This window comes from Sus scrofa, chromosome 4 (genome assembly GCF_054392235.1).
Source record: "Sus scrofa isolate SSC_HxYL_T2T_F1_AM1 chromosome 4, Sscrofa_HxYL_maternal_Yorkshire_Landrace_v2.0, whole genome shotgun sequence".
NCBI classification, from domain to species: domain Eukaryota; kingdom Metazoa; phylum Chordata; class Mammalia; order Artiodactyla; family Suidae; genus Sus; species Sus scrofa.
The window spans coordinates 124,752,371-124,772,161 of NC_139386.1; the positions used below are offsets into that span (position 1 = coordinate 124,752,371).

At 40.4% G+C, this 19,791-nt stretch overlaps 1 protein-coding gene across 1 annotated transcript in view; it reads right to left on the minus strand.

Moving 5' to 3' along the window:
• The window catches only part of LOC102158069 (uncharacterized), a 532,572-nt gene that overhangs the window by 190,286 nt on the left and 322,495 nt on the right, over positions 1 to 19,791 (minus strand). The gene's annotated exons all lie outside the window — the stretch shown is intronic.

The window sequence follows — 19,791 nt, forward strand, 5'->3', positions numbered from 1 at the left end:
TTAACACTTGTTAAGACTAGTATTGACTATAAGCTATGATATCTAACAATTGCTTCAAGACCTTAAGCTGTTACTTGCCAACTCTTTCAGGCATGTTAAGTAGGAGAGGACCCTAGGCCTTTGTGTTTAAGTGCTGCCATGTCAATGGATTGTTTTTGAGAAGCACACAGCTCCCAAGCACTATGCAACATACAGCCTCAGTATCCAGAGGGGCCGAGAGCTCCCCTGCGTGGGTTCCTAGAGCACCTTGCAAGCCACTTAAGAGGACCTCACCCACACTGTCTGTGGATAGGGCTGTGCTAGTTTCCAGGAACATTCAATCTGTGGCCTCTGTGCACACAGCCTGCCAAAAGCACTGCAGTTGGTTGTGCCAATTGTGTTGGTGTTTTATGGCTCTGTTCATCTTTAATGATCTGCAGCCTCTCTCACCATGCAAGCTTCTGAAACTTGGCTCCTTCCCAGCTTCACTATTGATCTGAAATTTGGCCAGCAAGCAAAATCTTTTGTTTGTTTTGGGGATTATTTTTATTATCTGGCTCCAGACAGGGAGCACAGAACAGAGTGGAGACCTCACAGAAGCAAGGACGTCCACTTCTTTGGTCGCATTCTTGTGGGTCTAAGATCAGTCCTTGGTGCTATAAAAGAACACTGCTCAAAGCTGTAAAGAGAATTCACATTTGCATTGTATTGATGGCAACAACAGCTTGTCAGGCCCCCATCTGTCAGAGCAGAAGGTATTCCGCAGTTCAGAGAGTCAGGGCTCTGGGGTACCTCTTTCCAGAATGATCTAATGCAAGACAGCAGACACAAATTTTATGTGTTAAGTGCAGAAGTATCTCCCTGTACGTTAGCATTTTCAGGTTTGGGAATCATCAAGTCTTGATTTATACAAGCTCAACCGGAGTTTTAATTTTTTTTTAAGTTTAATTTGTAATTTTTTTTTTTTTTTAGGGCTATACCCGCGGCATATGGAAGTTCCCAGGCTAGGGGTTGAATCAGAGCTGCAGCTGTGGCCAACGTCAAAGCCGCAGCGATGCCAGATCTGAGCCGTGTCTGCAACTTAAACCATAGCTCACAGCAACTGAGCAAGGCCAGGGATCCAAACCGCATCCTCATTGATACTAGTCTGGTTTGCTACTGCTGGGCCACGATGGGAACTCCTCAACTAGAATTTCATTTTATTTTATTTTATTTTTTGTCTTTTTAGGGCTGCAGCCGGGGCATATGGAGGCTCCCAGGCTAGGGGCCAAATAGGAGCTGTAGCTGCTGGCCTAGGCCACAGCCACATCAATGCCAGATACGAGCCACGTCTGCAACCTATGCCATAGCTCGCGGCAAAGCCAGATCCTTAACCTGCTGAGCAGGGCAAGGGATTGAACCTGCGTCCTCCTAGAAGCTAGTCAGATTCGTTTCCACTGAGCCATGACCAGAACACATCAACTGGAATTTTAAATTCTTCTAAACCAGTGTTTCCAAAACTGGGCCTTACAAGAACCCTAGTAACTGTAAATGACAAAAGTGATTCTTCAGAAAAGAAGTTTTGTGGTCAATTATTCTGGGGAAAATATAAATATATGGAGTTCCCGTCGTGGCGCAGTGGTTAACGAATCCGACTAGGAACCATGAGGTTGCGGGTTCGATCCCTGCCCTTGCTCAGTGGGTTAATGACCCGGCGTTGCCGTGAGCTGTGTGGTGTAGGTTGCAGACGCGGCTCGGATCCCGCGTTGCTGTGGCTCTGGTGTAGGCCGGGGGCTACAGTTCCGATTCGACCCCTAGCCTGGGAACCACCTATGCCACGGGAGCAGCCCAAGAAATAGCAAAAAGACAAAGAAAAAATAAAAAAATAAAAAAAATAAATAAATATAGTCATTGCTTAAAGATATATAATTTGTAATAACACATTTAAAAGCGGTGAAAAATCCTCTGGGGGGGGGGGGGAATCTGTTTTCCTTTTGTCGACTCAAAAAAAAAAAGCACAACCTGAAAGTTGAGAGTTAAGTTTTATTTGGGGTGAAATTAGGAGTTAAGCCCGGGAGACAGCATCTCAGGTAGCCCTGAGAAACCACTCAGAGGAGGTGAGGGAGGAGCTAGGATACAAGGTTTTTGGCAACAAAGGGAAGGTAGTAGGAACAAAAGATTTGCAGATAACCAGATTTACAGAAAACCAGTTTCTATGGGAAGATAGAAAGATAAAGGTCTGGGCTTCCTGGAATCACTCCTTTGACAGGCACCTCAGCTGCGGACCAGTCTTTGTTTCCTGAGGTCCCTCGGGGCTCAATGGCCCAACCATGGGAGCGGCTATTCTCACAGATGACTGGGACATCTTTTGTTTTGTCCCCTGAACTACAGCCCAGGAGGTAGTATTTCAAAGAGCTCTGAAATACTGCCCCAAAGAGGAAAGGGGGGACTATCAAGATCTAAGTCAGAAAGGTGAAGGGGGAGGTGCCTGCAGCCAGGCACACACTTTACAGAAGTTTGCTGCTGGTCTCGTGAAGGGGACTACTGGTCACAGACAAGAGGCATCACTGAAGGATGTTAGTAGTTTTCTAGATATGAGGACATGCAAGAATTGGGCACATAAAATCTTCTCCTAAAAAGATCTAACTCTCTGAAAACGCTCTGCTCAGGGGGCGCGGTGGGTCAGCAGCAGCAGTGGCTCATGTTTTAGTCCACGTGGAGGCTGCTGGCAAGTGCTACACTTCAGTTCACACTTTCTTTAAACTAGGGCCTCCCAAACTTCTTGACCACGGGACCTCACTTAACAGAGGTTTTCCAAAATATTTCTAAAATTTGAATATAAGAATGTCCCATGGAAAATTTTTCAGAAGAGATAGTGAGTAAAATACACATGCTGGTATTAGATGATTAATACCAGGCCTTCCCTAGAGGCGCAGCTGATGGTACAGCATGTGAGTGTGCGTGTGTGTTCCCTTGTGTGTACGTGTCTGTGTGAGTGTTAGAGAGGGTTAGCTGTCCAAAAGATCCATTATCCTCTTCTAGAGTTATAGAGTCCTAGCTAGGAATCTGCTGCCCAGATAAGGACTACATTTTCTAGCTTCTCTTATAGCTGGATATGGTCGCATGATTAATATTTGCTAATAAGATATGAGCAGATTGAGGTCTGTAACTTCTGGCTGAGGCTTCTCCCACAGGCTACAGATGACCCCCAGTCCTCCAGGGCAACAATCTAGAAGTTTGATTACTAAATCAAAGTCTAGAGGACAGCCATTTGATATGCAGGAAGAAAAAAGCCTGTACAGGAACAGCAATACGCTTCTATGGTATTGAGAAATAGCTTAAGATCTATTTGTTAACAATACTTTTTAGCTTCATCTCATTAACACAATATTAGGAGAGGGGATGTGAGCAATAACATTTGGGAAGATATTGGGAAAGCAACGAAGAGAATGACTTAAGAGCATTAAACCCCTGAAAGAGATAGATAAGCAGCAAGTATCTTCAGATAGGAGAGCCAGGGTCTAATGGTTCTATGTTTACTTTTGCTTTTTTCACTCTAAGTGATTAAGAACACCAACACTGGCGATAAATAAATCCAGTTTCAATGCCTGGCTTGGCCATGTCCTAGTATGTCTTCTCCTTGGCCAAGTCTCAGTTGCCACATGATTTAAAAAAAAAAAAAAAAAGGATAATGATTTTCAATTTACACAATTACCTTGAGCATTAAATGAGGAGGCACAGACATTGTTTAACCCAGTATCTACTCAGAAGCACTCATATAAAGTCATATCATTCAGCCTAGTCACAAATATTTTATGAGTCTTCCTTCTGGATATGGACACTGACTTAATTTCCCTACCTCCTTTGAAATTAGATGGCGTCATGTGACTGGAGCAAATGTTTTTAAGAGCCAGTATACAATTTTCATGTCTTCCTTTCCCTACTTTAGCATCATTAAAGGTGCAGATAGAGCCCATTTGACCTGGTACTTGGAGGAGGAAAGCTGGAGCGGAGTTCCTAGCTGATACGCACTGGACTTGTAAGCATAAGGGAAGAAGAAACCAGTGTGGTTGTAAGCCTTTACTGAAACTGGTACCAGCATTAGAGTTCTCCCCCAGCATGAGCCTACACTGCACTCACATATATAGCATTTGCTTTATTGTGCAGGTGACATCAGTAAAGAAACTATTATTGCAAGCTGGAAAGTGACCTATGTTATGAAGTTACAAAATATGTGTTCAACTTGCTGCCTGCAATAATTTGGAAGATAAACAAGTACCTAATGAACTTGGAATTCTAGAAGAGATTGGAAAGCAAAATGCCAGCATGTGTTAGAGTCAATCTCAGTTGCATTTGATGAGGCATTACAAAAATGAGAGAAGCATAACAAAGCACGGGCTGGTTCTCGAGCAGGAATGAACTAGGTTAGAGAGTCCAGACTTCAGCATTTTCAGAGGGTTAGAAAGGTAAGTGCTTTTCAACCCCAGTGGAAACAGACGAAACTGAGGAAGCTTTTGAGCCACAGAGACCCATTAACGCTAAGCCTTGTGAGAAGGATCTAATCAAGAATATGGCTCTTACACCCATTGTTAAAATCCATGAATTAAGTTAATCTCAGAGCAAAGACCCAATTACAATACTGGCAACCAGTAAATCCTTTTAATCGGAGAAAGAACATTGATTAGAGAAAAGAGATTAGAAGTTACCATGTGTTTAAAAGAAAGTGAGATATATGGTGGGTGGGTGGGTGGAGGACATGGAGAAAGCAAAAAAAAAAAAAAAAAAAGTATAGAAATAATGAAAATTATGTTAAAAACAAAACAATACATATACATCTGACCATAACAAATAGATAAGACGCATTTTTTTGAGTACTTTATACTATCAAAAAAGACTATCAGTGTGTATTAAAAAAGAATTTGACATACAATGACCACTGACCTTCCAACTTCCAAGGTATAATCTAATATTAGATTAACACCTAAGCAGAGGTGATCAGAAGGGTGAAGGCAAAACACAGAAGGCCGAGTCAGATTCCACAGAGAACACTGAGCATCACCTAGATATCCTGGCCTGATGTTTTGATTGGACAGGAGACATACACTGAGGTGAGTATTGTACTCAGTAGTAAGTACGAGGATTGTGGTTGTCAGTAGAACTATTCATGATTAATCTATTTCTCCTCCACTTGGACACATTGTATAAGTTAAAATAGTTCCGATCTCTTTGACATGAGGATGTCATGATTTCTTTTGCAAATAAAATGGAGTGGACCTGACTCACGGTGTCAATTCCTACTGGGATCTCAGAGAGCTTAGAGATTATGTCATCGTTCTTTTTCCTACGTGGCAATAATGGTAACACAGAGATGGCATCTGTTTCAGCTGGGGTCCTCTGAGGAGGATGGCTTGGAAACTTTCCATGCACATGAAGATTGTAAATCACCGTAGCCAGTGAGATTTTGAAGTTGTTCGTTATTGCAGCATGGTCTAGCCAATTTTGACTGAGAGAAAATCGAGCCAGTTTTACAGGGATAATTAGAGTTAGAGTAGGTCCAGTCAGAAAAAGATGCGAAGCTCATGTTTAGCAGCAGTGTTTTTCTAACCCAGATTGTGACTTGCTTATTCGTGGGCCATAAAGCCGATCTGGTGGGTTTAAGGTACAGCCTTTTCTAGAAGAGAAGGAAAATATCATATAGAAAGATTAAACATGTTGTGTACGTGTATGTGGGTGTGTTTGTGTGTGTGTGTGAATGTGTGTAAAAGAGTATAGGAGAGAGGTCAATGTAAATTGTATTTCTTAGTGTAACTCGCTGTCAAGAAATTTGAAAGTCAATGACCTGAAACCTAGTTAATTGGAATATTTGATTGAACAAATTTAGATATGAAAGTCTATCCCCAAAGGGTTTGTGGCCTGGTGGTGTCAAAGGGCTCTGTTCTCAAATGTTTCCTGTTCAAACATTGCTTCATAGAGTTCCATCAAAAGCTTATCAATTTTTTATTGCGTTCAGATGAAATTGATAAACCAATGTTGGTGACGTATGAAAAACTGTCAAATACAGCTAGAAGGAATGATAAAGATTAGTATACATTGTCCTGATTTTCAAAGAAGGATAAGTTAGTGATACCTATGAGCCAGTGAGCTTGTTGTGACAGAAAATATTATAAACTGATAACATGGTCTATCTGTAAAGATTTAAAGAAGTGACAGCATGAAAATCTGTGATTAAGTTATGCCAGATGAATGAATTATTTTTACTGGTATTCCTAGATACTGGTTTGGAGTTATGTTAAAGACTGTGTCAAGATTTCACAAACTCATTTGACAGAGCTTCTTATAATACACTAGAAAAAAATAAATAAATTGGGGCTGGGTGATGATACTATTGGATGGATTAATGATTTCCTATCATGACCATTTACAAAGGGTACCGCCCATAAATCCATTTATCTGGAGGAAGATGCCTATGGACCTGTTAGAGCCCTCTGCCCTCATATCTTTCCTACTCAATATATAGGCAGTGTCTTCAGTAAATAGCCTATCTCATTGCAGGGTGTCATAGAACTGCAGTGGATATGGAGTAAAGTAGGTTAGAGGAGCAAAGTTAAGAATTTCCTCAAAAGGGGAGAATTAAGAGTCAAACCTAAAACACATTCTAATTAGGATACTTATAAACTTAGACACTTAGGGTTTAAAGGCACACAAACCCAGAATAAACAAAATTACAAAGATGTGTTTCAAATAGCAAATGGTAAGAGACAATTCTTATTTTGTGAAAAATACTTCTGCAACTATTTTACTTATATTTACTCATCACAATCACCCTATAATGTAGGTGTAGTTTTTATCCCTAATTACTGATCAGAAAACTGAGGCACAGAAATTTTAAACAGCTGCCCAACATCACAGAGCTGATAAACCACAGAGTCTGGATGAAAAACTAAAGAGGCTGGTGCCAGAAGCATCTATTCTATTCACCTACTGGATTAAAAAAAAAAAAATGTGGTAAAACTTGTAGACCATTTCGTGTGCTTTTGGGTTGAGGTAATAAATGAACGGCACAGGTCTAAACCAAGGCAGAGTCTGCACAAAGATTAGTCCTCATCTGAAATACTATTCTCAATTAGGGGCTACATCCCTTAAGAAAGATAGTGGTAAACAAGGGTGTGTTTAGAGAAGGGATGGGATCTACAGAGTGTTTAATCCACGGAATGATCAACACAACGCTGGACGGACATTCTCTTGTGGTGCAGCAGATCAAGAATCTAGCAATGTCACTGCAGTGGCTTGGGTTGCTGCTGTGACATGGGTTTAGTCCTTGGCCCGGGAACTTCTACATGCTGCGGGTGAGGCCAAAATAAAGGAAAAAAAAACTATTGATATACTGATAATATTGCATCTGAAAACAGGAAAACATGAGGACCACAATAGCTGCCTTAAAAGACACGACTCTATGTCAGAGAGAAAAGAGATTTGTTTCATGGGAGAAGCGAGCAGAGTCTTGACAGAGTTAATAAATGCTAGGTTTGGGCTCAACGTAAGTGACAATTTCCCGATAATTATACTTACTTATGTAGTAACAAAAAATGGGGTTCCTTGCTAGGTAAAGATGTTTTTAATACGGGGGGTTATTAGAGGAGGCATAATAATACATCAAGAATATTGTAAAAATTTTATGCATATAGTTGAGTTCAGACAACATGGTCTCAAGTATTCATAGGTCTGAGAGTCTAAGGTTTTATGAATTTCAAAAAAGAGAGGCCAAGTGGTGTCATTTCCCTTTAGGCAGAGACCACCTGGAACACACCTATATTTGACCTGAGTAGGGTTTATTGACTTGTTGCACTATTATTAACTTGTGAGGCATCACGAGTTAATAATGCTTTGGGATTTGTCTGGGGTTAGGTAATTTGAGGGAGACTTTATGAAAGTGGGGCTTTATTTTGCATCAATGCTAGGAGGGAGCAGAGGTAATTCTTAGGTTAGGTAGCTTAATATGTCCTATCCAGAAGGTGAGAAGACTGGAGTGAAGCTACATTTTGGATTGGAGATGAAGCAGTAGACTTGTATTAACCAGGATGGGGGATACATGGGAATATATAGTATTTTTATGGTGGGAACAATACTTGGTGTTGTTTTTGTATCGATTTACCACAATCACAGACTGGTCTGATTCTGGTACTCTGTAAAATGATGTTCAGACAGAGAACAGAAGCTTCTCTGTGAGTGACAGGACTTTTCTTCCCCAGCTCCCATAAGCTCCTATATCCTGAGCCTGCCTCGGTCTCTATACTCCCTAATAATAATAATGGTTACCTGTTCTCCAATAAAATTTTCAAGAGCAGAAGCTGAATATCTCAAGATCACAGCCTTGAGTCTTAGAGTGGGCATTATTATTATTATAGAGTATAGAATATTATCATATACCTTATAGCATGTATGTTATAGAATACATTGCATTAATCTTTTATTATATATTTTGTATTATATTCTTATATTAATATGAAGAAGTGATATGAAGTCAATGTTTGCATTCTGTTAGTTTCCTTCACAGAATCAAGTGCTAATTCATTTAGGTGGAACCAGTACAATTTTTCAGGTTGAAATAGCTCCTATTGGTCAGTTGATTTCCGAAAACTTTAGACGTTAGATAAGCTTGTACTTATGAGATTCGCAATGTCAAGATCATACTGTTTCATTGACATACTTGTAAAACCTGAATAAAGAAAGCATAAAGGGTGCTGCGCAACATAATGTGCAAAATGCGTATCAGACTTGTAGTAGCCCAGCTGGCATGTGAAAATCCGGGCTTTTAAACTATGCCCACTTCCTTTAATGAAGAATCCTCTTAGGCTTGTCATGTTGGTTGGTTGCTCTCACCCTTTTTATATGCATCAGTGTTTCCACATAGCATGATAGCTGTGAATGAGCCTTCTCATGCTATGATCAAAATTTACTGAACATGCATGGAAGGCTTTTCATGTTGTTTGTTTAAATACAGTTCACTTACTCTTTGGTAATCTAGGAAAAAAAATACACAAAAAGGACAGGCATTTTCAATACTCCTGCAGAGAGTATTGAAATCATACTGGTTTAAGAGTACTGAAATCATAATGGTATTTGCAAGTCCTCACACATTGGTTAAGTACCTGTCTGCACTCCATACAGTTGTGGTTAGTTCAGTGGGTTAGTACCTGGTGCTAAGGAGCCCGAATATCTGGCTCTGGTCCGTCGTGAGCTAGAGAAAGCCTTGTTGAATTGGTTTAGATTAAAAATTGTACTCTATCACCAAAGGCCATGAAAGGCCAAGTTCTAGACATGTGGTGGACACCAGACTGCTTAGTGAGGGAGGGGGTTCGCAGTGCAAACCAAGCACCTCTTGGAATTCTGCACTTAGAGGCGGCCTTGTTAAAGGTGTTGGGGTGTTAACACTAGATTAATGTGCCTACATATTTACTTACACAAAAATCTGAAAATGGAGAGGGAATAATGCAGTTTTGTTTTATATCTAACTAACTGGAACTTCCTCTTGAGCCCCAACACACTGGCTATTGAAAGGTAAAAAATAATCTTGGGCTGTTTTAGAACCTAGTCTGATCTGGACCATGAAGCTGCTCCTTTAGGCAGGCTCAGTCCAACTTAGACAAAAAAGTCTTTGCTCCTCATAGGTCTCTGTCTTCTGTCTTTCTCCTAGCTCCTCTTCCAGATGGCATCTACCACGGGGGGACTGTTGAGGCTTAGGTGACATGGGGCAGAGGAAGAGTGATGTCTCCTGTCTAGCTGGTTGCTGATTATCCTATTGGCACTAGTGACAGCTGCCTGTCATTTCTGGTGCTGCAGTCCTCTTATCTTAGCTGGGGCACTAACTCAGCCCCTGTGGCTCTGGAACCACTTGAATTTTTTTCTGTTTCATCTCCCATTCAGTCCCCCCCCACCCAGGCGCAATAACCCCAGCCTCTGCTTCAGGGTCACCTGGCCTCTTTCCATAACACGCCCCCTGGACGTCAACTCAGAAGAGGCAGTGGGGATCTCTGAGTCCCATCCAGGCCCCAGAGTGCAAGTCAGTCCAAAAAGCAGAGCTGGAAAGTCTTTTTCAGGATGACCACTCTGTCCCAGGTTGCCCAGGTGCATCTCTACCCAGTGGGTTGGGCTTTCTCACGGAGACCCTATTAGGAATGAAAAAAACTTCCTCCCATCAACATTCCCACCACTTCCTCTCTCCATCATCACCAGGCCCCAAATGAGCAGACTCTCTTACTTTCTCTTCATATCTGGATCTCCTCTATGTTACATTCTAGATAACTACTCATGCTATGTTAAATGGCAGCTGAAAATTTTTAGTAAGAAATCACTTCAATATAACTTCTAACTTCACATTCATTTTCCAGCCCCACTGGAAAGTGGGCCGGTCTTAGAGGTAAGCGGTTTAATAAAATATGGTTTGTAGAGAAATTAAAATACCCTTGTCTAGCATTTGCAAAATTACTATGCTAGTTTCCTAACACATCTGGTCATTTATTAATAACTTACGAAGTGTTCAGCACTGGACCCTTGACATAATTCTTATCTCAGATAATTATTTCTTCTTTTATTTTTAAATTTAGTAGCAGGAAATATTGGATGGAGAAAACTAATTCTGGGGTAGAAAGAAAACAAAACAAACAGTTAAACGGATATAAGGGTGTTCGTTTCTATGCAGAAGAAGGACCGGGGCTTTCATTCCAACAAGCTATGCTTATTCTCCTTTTGGTGACTTTAGCATTCTATCCACTGTCCTGATTTTTCAGTGTGTGTGATAACCACATAAGGATGCACTGGTGATCATTATACTCTAAGACCAACATATTTTTCAAAGGGCATCACATTATTTATAATATATAAGAGCAAAGTTTTTATTTGCAATAGATACAACACAACATCTTTTGCAGATGGTGACCTAGAATCTGTAAATATGTTCAGCCATGCTAAAGCAGTAATGAGTGTATGGAGGAAACATCAAGGGTGTGGGAACATTTTCAGGACATCTGGGGCCCATCAGCATCAAATCATTTAACAGAGTGCAAACAATTTAACACTGAGAGTCTCTCAATTACCACTTGCAAATAAATAAATGATAAAGTATAAATCTTTACACTGTAAGCAAGTGAGTACACTTCTGGGTTGCCTTCTCCAACTTGGCATCATTAGTTGGTGGATGTTCAGAAAATGCACACAAAATTTAACATTTATTTGTGGAAAATACAAATGACAGAAATATGTCACAAACAAAGGTACCCTAAAAACACTGCAGTATCTTGTCCAGCAGAAGTGTATTGCAGGTGACCCACCAGACAGGACTGCTCAGACTACTGTCTTATGAATACTGTCTTATATCACGTATCTGATTTATATCTGGGGCCCTAACACTTAATTTTAATAGACTTTCTGATCATGAAAATTGCTAGGATTTGGAAGCCAGACAGATCTTGTTTAGCTTTACTTTTGCAAACCAGGTGACTTTGGTGTTTATTTATTTATTTGCTTTTTAGGGCTGCACCTGAGGCATATGGAGGTTCCCCGGCTAGGGGTCGAATCGGAGCTGCAGCTGTAGGTCCACGCCACAGCCACAGGAACACGGGATCCAAGCCACATCTGTGACCCACACTGCAGTCTCGGCAATGCCGGATGGACCCTTAACCCACTGAGTGCGGCCAGGGATCAAACCTGCATCCTCATGGATACTAGCCAGGTTCGTTTTTGCTGAGCTACAATGGGAACTCCTATTTTAGATCAATTTTAGATTTAAAGCATTATTGCAAAAATTGTATGGAGAGCTCTCATATACCCCATACCATTCATATGGTTCATGTGTCACAATTAATGAACCAATATTGGTGCATTATTGTCAACGAAAGTCAATAGTACATTCAGTTTTCCCAAGTTTTTCTAAAATCCTTTTTCTGTTCCAGAACCCCATCCAAGATACCGCATTACATTTAGCAGTCATGTCTCCTAAGGTACCTCTTGGATAGGACAGGTTTTCATATTTTCCTTGTTTTTATGATCTTGGTGGTTTTGAGGATTACGGGTAGGTATTTTGCAGACTGTCCTTCAACTGGAATTTGTCTAATGTTTTTCCTAGGATTAGAGTGAGTAATGTGTTTTTTGAGCGGAAGATCACAAGGAAGTGCCATTCTTACCACATCGCACAAAAGGTACATAATAGCAACTTGACTTATCACTGTGGATATTAACTTTGATCATCTGGCTTAAGGTAATGTTTGTCAGGTGTTCCACGGCCAAGGTACTCTTTTTCTTTTCCTTTCCTTTCCCACACATGCCTCTTTGCCTCTTTGGAAGCAAGTGTGAAGCTCACTCTTAAGGAGTGGAGAATTATACTCTACCTTCTTAAGGGCAGAGACGCTACCTAAATTATTTGGGATTGCTCTGCATGGGAGATTTGTGTATTTCCCATCTCTGTTTATTTACTTATTTATTTATTCAGTTTATTTTTATCAGGACTCATGGATATCTATTTTATACTGTGGGATCTAATCCATCATTATTTATTTTCTTGCTCGAATTTTCCCAGCTTTGGCCACTGAGAGCTCTTTCAGTTGGCTCCTCTATCCTTTTGATATACCCCTATTGCTGTGAGTTAGTTTGTTCCTGTGTTTTGAGTACTCTCTTCTTTCTGGCACTACTAGATACTACAGATGAATTTTATATATTTCTTGCCCTAGTTTTAGAATCAGTTATTTCTCCAAGAATCTCCAGTTCTTTTAGACTGGGTCACTTTGCTGTAGAGCAGAAATTGACAGAACATTGTAAATCACCTGTAACAGGACAAAATAAATACTTTAAAAAAAGAAAATAACATTTAGGCCTGAGAGGTATTTATTGCTACTAGAGTATCACTGCTTCTCTGCTGACAAAGCAAGGAGATATATTTGTGTATATTAAACCATGTACATATACCTATCTCTATTTCTATATGTAACCATTTGCATCTATAACAAGCTACATGTGAATTCACACTTATCTCTAGAACTCTAATCCATCACAGAAAGGAACATTCACCTTTAAATGACAGTGTTCCATGTCATGTGTAGTACAGTATCTTGTAACAGAATATTCCTAATTTGTGTCATTGTCATCATTCATTGAACTTAGAGTCACTCCACATGTTGTTATTATTTTAAATTTAAAGTTACCTTTTAGATAAATTAAGAAGAACAATAAAATATTGTATTTTATGTTAGTTAATTCCTTCTCTCTCATTTTTCCTTTTAAAAATATGAATCCATGTTTCTGATGTAAATACGTTGCCTTCTGCCTGAAGAAAATCTTTTTTTTGGTCAGGTCCACGGCATGCAGAATTTCCCGGGCCAGGAGGCATCAGACTGGAGCCACAGTTCTAACCAGAGCCACAGCACTGACCATGCTGGATCCTTAACCGGCTGAGCCACAAGGGAACCCTGAAGGAAATCTTTTAACACCCCTGCAGAAAAAGTCTACTGGCAATGCATTTGTCCTAGAAAGTCTTTATTTTTCTTTCACTTTTGAAGGATAATTTTGCCAGATGTTGAATTCTAGGTTGTTGAGGGTTCACTTTCCTTTCTCGTCTTGCTTGCATGGTTTCTGGCAACAGGTCTTCTGTAAGTCTCATCAATGTTCACCTTCGGTGTTTCTTTTGTTCTCTGTCCTCTTACAAGATGTGCTATTTGTCTTTTATTTTATGCAATTTGAACGTGACAGGCCTCGATGGCTTCTGTTTTCATTTTTGGTAGTGTTTAATGCTTTGAAGTCTCTGAGCTTTCTCGATCTGTGGTTTGGCCTCTCTCCTGAATTTTTAAGCCTCATTATTACTTTCAAAGTTTGTTCCACTCCATTTTCTCTTTCTTTTCCTTTTAATATTTGCCATCACACTTACAGTATACTTTGTGAAACTGTAAACATTAATATGCATAAATCTCATTTAAAAGGAAGTTGGGAGGCCAGAAAGGAGAGCTCTCATGCCCTACCACTCAACGGCAGACCCAACAGGAAGAGATGCACCTTAGCAGCTCCAACAGGGAAAACATTACTGTTTTACTACACAGCAGGGGGAAGAAAAAATTTTTGCTTGATGAGCCCAGCCAATTAAACACTGCCACCACTCAGCCTAGCAAAAACCACTACACTACCCAAAATCCATTTTCCTCTATAAAGGAACCTTTCACGTCTTTTATTATCATAGATCATATGTCCCAAAGTGCAATTATTTGCTGTTCTTGAATAAATCCATTTTGCTGGTAAAATAACTGGCTATTTTATTGTTTTAGATCAACATTACTTGGTGTCAGGGAAGTGGATCCAGGGAGGAGGCCCCCCCCCCAATAACTAAGGGCTAGTGAACAAACGGGCGCGGATACCCAGAAAGCTCACTGAGCTCACTGCTTTCTTGCTGACCCTGGGGTTTGAGGGTAAGTTTTGTCCTTGATTCTAGCTCTGCTCTTTTTGTGTTTTGAAGCTCTCCAGACTTTATTCAGGATTTGCTTATTTTGAAGGCTTGGTCTTTTCTGAGTATGCATTTGACACTCTGGCTGGACTCCTTTGGAACCAGGCTTTTCTTGGAACTGTGCTGCTAAGACTTTGGTCCAATTCTTGAAACTGGGCAGTTTCTATTGGAACTGTGCTATTTAGGATTTTTCTTTTCTTTTCTGAATCTAGAGAAAAACACTCTTAAGAAATAGGATCCCAGTCATTGAAAGGTTTTGGGGGCACCCCCCCTTCAAGACCCTAGCTGCTTTTATGTTTACAAACCACGGTCCCTCCTCATGCACATTTCTAACTAAAAGGACTGATGTAAACAAAATTAATTAGAACATTAAGGAATGTTAGGGGGAATTTTTGAACACCCCACACTTATTTTTCTTCCAATGGAATCGGATAGTCAAAATAATGCCTATTTTGACCGGTATTTGGAGGCTTCCAAATATTTATCAGGATTTTAAAATTGCCTCTGGACAAAATATAATTTTTTTGGCCTGGCCCATGGCCATTGGAGGTTCCCAGGCCAGGGATCAAACTCCAGCCACAGCCGTGACAATACTGAGTCCTTCACTACTAGGCCGCCAGGGAACTCCCAAATACAATTTTTAAATTGTGTGAGGCAAACAAACCACTGAGGAAAGACAACATGGTTTCTGAGGCCTCTCTCTCCTCTCTTCCACCTTGTCTGTCTTGGAGGCAGGGCAGCCACCCTGTGGTCACATCTTGCCTCTGGTGCCAAGTTCTTCTTCCATTCTACGCTGCCGCTAACCTCCTCTATGCTTTCCACTTTCCCATTTCGACTCTCTCCCCCAACTTTCTTTTTTTCCACTCCCCATTCCTTCTTCCTCTGAGTCTATCAGAACCTGCCCCTTTAAAGTTGTCTTCTGCGGGTCTGAAGAGTTGTTAGCATAACTCACACCATCTTGCTCCTGTCTTTCTTCCCACCCTGCCCAGCACTGTACTGTGTAGTAAACCTCTTCTTTTGTCATCCAGACTTTGTAGTTAATAGAGACTTTTTGATAATCACTGACTTCATGCTGAGTCAATCTCCAATAATGAAGATCTTTACTGACCTTCCTGGTGCCCCCAAGACTGGTGGCCCATCAATACTCTTGACCTAGGAATGCACTCCCTGTCTCCATGAATGTTCCCTCATACCCTCGGTTAACTTTAAAATTGTCCCAGTGGCCCCTTGGTGGTACAGATGGAGTACAGCTGCAAATGATTCTGGACTGCCATCTGCCTGACCCTACCCTGTCTGTAAGTTACCCTATAATAAACCAATCCATTGATTATATGGAGCTGCCTGCTTCATTTTTCAGTCTCAAGGTACCTTCTCAGTTTGGTGGGCACTTTGCATTCCCTCCATCCTCAGACACTTGGCAAGCCAACAAGGAGACTGAAAACACAGCCGTGGGTAAAGGGGTCGTGCTGGGGGAGAGCCTGTGCTTGGTGGGGGAAATACCAGGCTGGCCAGCCACCTCCATGTGGGCTGACCTGGCTAGGTTTATGCAAGGCTTTGGGCTGCTATAATGAATACAGGAAACTCCGTAAATAAGGGCTTATTAGATATATTTACTGAAGTGGTGCGAAAGCCAAAGTGGAGAAAAGAAAGTGAGCAAGCCAACATGACCGCACCATGGCCTTTTTTATGCACTTTAGGGAACAGCACAGAAAAGGAATTACAGCTCAGCAGGGAACCAGAGAGGATGAAAGAAGCTCTGGTGATGAGAAATGCGGAGGGCGTGTTCTGCCAATTTGGACAATATGTCCAAGAAGATGCAACAAGAAGAGCATATTGAAGGGATGGCACATAAGATGACTACAATGCAGGGCTGTGGGCTGCCCCCTTCCAAGGTGTGGACTGTTATTTCACAGGCGACCTGGGACCCCAAGAGGTGGGATCCTGGGAATGATACTGGTCAAAAGATGAGGACATCATTATAGAGGAGGAAGAGGACCTGTGGGCACAGCCTCTGATCCAAACAAAAACACAGGCTGCGAGAGAACCAGAAGACAATGGAGAAAAGATCCCTGCAAAGTCAGAAAATAAATGTAAGGGAATATTCGTCAACTGAGTTAGGAGCATTAACTGGCAGATTTAAACAAAAGAGTAGGGAAGGAACTGCAGCCTGGGCTCTTTTCATTCCCTCCATCCTCCAACAATTTCCTTGGGCAGGATCCAAACAAACCCCACGTTTTTATGTTCCCTAAACTAATGCTGAATTGTGAGCCATAAAGAGTTACCTAAAAGAACTGAGGACCTCCGTAGGTTTGATAGCAAATTTAACATAGTTAGTCTAACTTACCGATCTGGTTTTTCAGATACATCAACTGGTTCACACGCTTGTTGGTGAGGGTCAGGCAAACACTGCATGAAACTTGAATAATGAGAACGAACCCCTAACTTTTGGTCAGAGGCGAGAAGAGTCACTGGAGAACCCTACTGAACAATCACAGTCGCTTTTCCTAAGCATGTTGACTGACATAAAATTCAGGCTTTTGCACACAAAAATCTGATGAACTTGTTCATGACTATTATAGATGACTTCGGATAGATGGTTTGCAAATATGTTTTCCCCTTCATAGCTTGTCTGTTTGCTTTGGTGATGGATTGATTCATGTTTTAAAGGGATATTTGACTTCAAGGGAACATATGTTTTCAAGATTATGAGTTTGTGGCCCTCATTAAAAAACACATTAGAAAACAAGATTAAAGACGAAAACGATGTAACAAAACTTAGACTCCTTAGTAATTTCTATGAAGGTTTTTACGAATTTCGGTATTTATGCACATACAGTTTTTATTTGCATTTTCCACCTACGCCTATTTCATTTTCTAAATTTTTCACTTGCCATCATAAAACTCAGGAGGAATTATTCATAAACATCATTATAATGGATGGATGATATTCGTCACGGGAATGTTCTTCAATTCTGTGCGGCATCCTGTTAGTGGCCACATAAATTGCTTTGTGTTCGTGTATGTGCGTGTGCGTGTGTGTGCGCGTCATTGGTTCTACTTGATCATGCGCCTCAGTTTTTTGCATATTTTCTGCAGAAGTGCATGGAAGTCCTCTAACTTTTATTTTTTTTCCATCTTCCGTGATCTACACACTGCCATTCTTGTGGGATTATCGGCCTCAAGTGTCATGTGTGGGATATACATCCTGAAATATGCTGATAGCCTTTTAAAAGAGGACATATTTTATGTTTACACAGCTTTCTAACTTTCTAACAAATGGTACAATACCTCAGAATTGCCAACATTTTAACCCAGAGACTTTTTCTTTTCTGAGGATTGTGCCTTCGGTGTGTACATACGATCTATCTCTTGCTGGTGCCCAGTATACACCACTTGAAAATTATCTTACCTCCCACTCTCCACCAGCAAAAACAACCTTAGGTTAAATATTCCCATACATGCCTCCTTCCATCCTTGCTGACAATTTCCTTGAAACACTGAGTCAGAAATGGGACTTATGGGATAAAGAGCACATATATTCTCCCAGAAATGTTGCTAAATGCTGACGCTTTGCTTCCCAGAAGAACTGAAATAGTTTACAATCACATTAGCTGTTTTTGAGAGTTCTTTTTGCCCAACTTCTTTGCGGGCACTTGGTATTATCTGAATGACTAACTTTTGTCATTCTGATGCATGGAAAGCGATATGCTTTTGTTGTTTTAATTTGTATTCCTCAGATGATGAGTAAGTTTGACCACTTTTTCATATACCTCTTGGTCATATAATGTCTCCTTTTGCATACTGCCTGTTCATTTTCTATGTCCATGTTGTGTTTCCTTTTCAGTAGTTTTAAAAATATCTCCACAAATTACTATATACTCCTCCTTTCAAGAAATGTTGCTTAATTCTCTTTTTGAGCATGGGCTGGACTTCTAAAGAATGGAATGTGGCAGACAGAAGTAATGGTGTGTCACTTGATATGGTCTAGTTGTTCACTACCTGCACCAGAATGATTCTGTCCATTTTCTTATACATTTCTGACGTGTCATGATAACTAGCACTATGTGTGTCCAGGTCTTTTTGAAAGTTAATCTGATACCTTAGAAAACTATACATAGAACTACCACATGACCCAGCAATACCACTCTTGGGCATATATATACAGACAAAACTTTCCTTGAAAAAGACACATGCACCTGCATGTTCACTGCAGCACTAGTCACAATAGCCAAGACATGAAAACAACCTAAATGTCCATTGACAAATGACTGGATTAAGAAGTTGTGGTATATAAACACAATGGAATACTACTCAGCTATAAAAAAGAACAAAAAACCCCGCCATATGCAGCAACATGGAAGGAACCAGAGACTCTCATACTAAGTGAAGTAAGTCAGAAAGACAAAGACAAATATCATAGGATATCACATATCTGGAATCTAATATATAGCACAAATGAACCTTTCTACAGAAAAGAAATTCATGGAATAGGAGAACCAGACTTGTGGTTGCCAAGGGGGATGGAGAGAGAGCAGGATGGACTGGGAATCTGGGGTTAATAGATGCAAACTATTGCCTTTGGAATGGATAAGCAATGAGATCCTGCTGTGCAGCACTGGGAACTATGTTTAGTCACTTATGATGGAGCATGAGAATGTGAAAGAAAAGAATGTGTACATGTATGTGTAAATGGGTCACCTTGCTGTACAGTAGAAAACTGACAGAACACTGTAAACAAGTTATAAGGAAAAAATAAAAATCATTATAAAAAATTAAATGTTTCATTTAAAATCAGTTTACTTATGTTCACAAAAAAGAAAGTTATTCTGAGTATTTGAAGATTCTTATTCTTCCATATTTATCTCAGAATGAGAGTGTTAACTCTTCCCCTAATACCTCTAATTCCTCCAATATCTCTAATAACTTCCTCTAATAACACTTCCTCTAATTTTCAAATACGAAAATTCCATCATTCTCTTCTCACAAAGCAACAGATATCTGTGCAAAAGGTTCACATCATTTTTATACATATGGTATAAATTTATTTGAATAAATACAATACTCAGACTATATTAACTGTGAGTTGCAGCACTTTCAGCTCTCTAGCCATAGATAGGATCCTTCTGCTTTCCAAGGGGTTCATAGCCCTAAGCTGGCAGAAGCCTGATATCAGGATGAGTGACTGACACTTAAAGTACTGACTGCCAAAAATTTCCATACAAATGCTTCAGCAAACAGGGGAGAGTTCTTGACTTTATTACTTTTTCAAAACAAATTTTCCTGGAGCAACGGGATGACAAAATCTACTCACAAAAATTCTTAGTCTTCATATCCATAAACCTTAATTCATTACT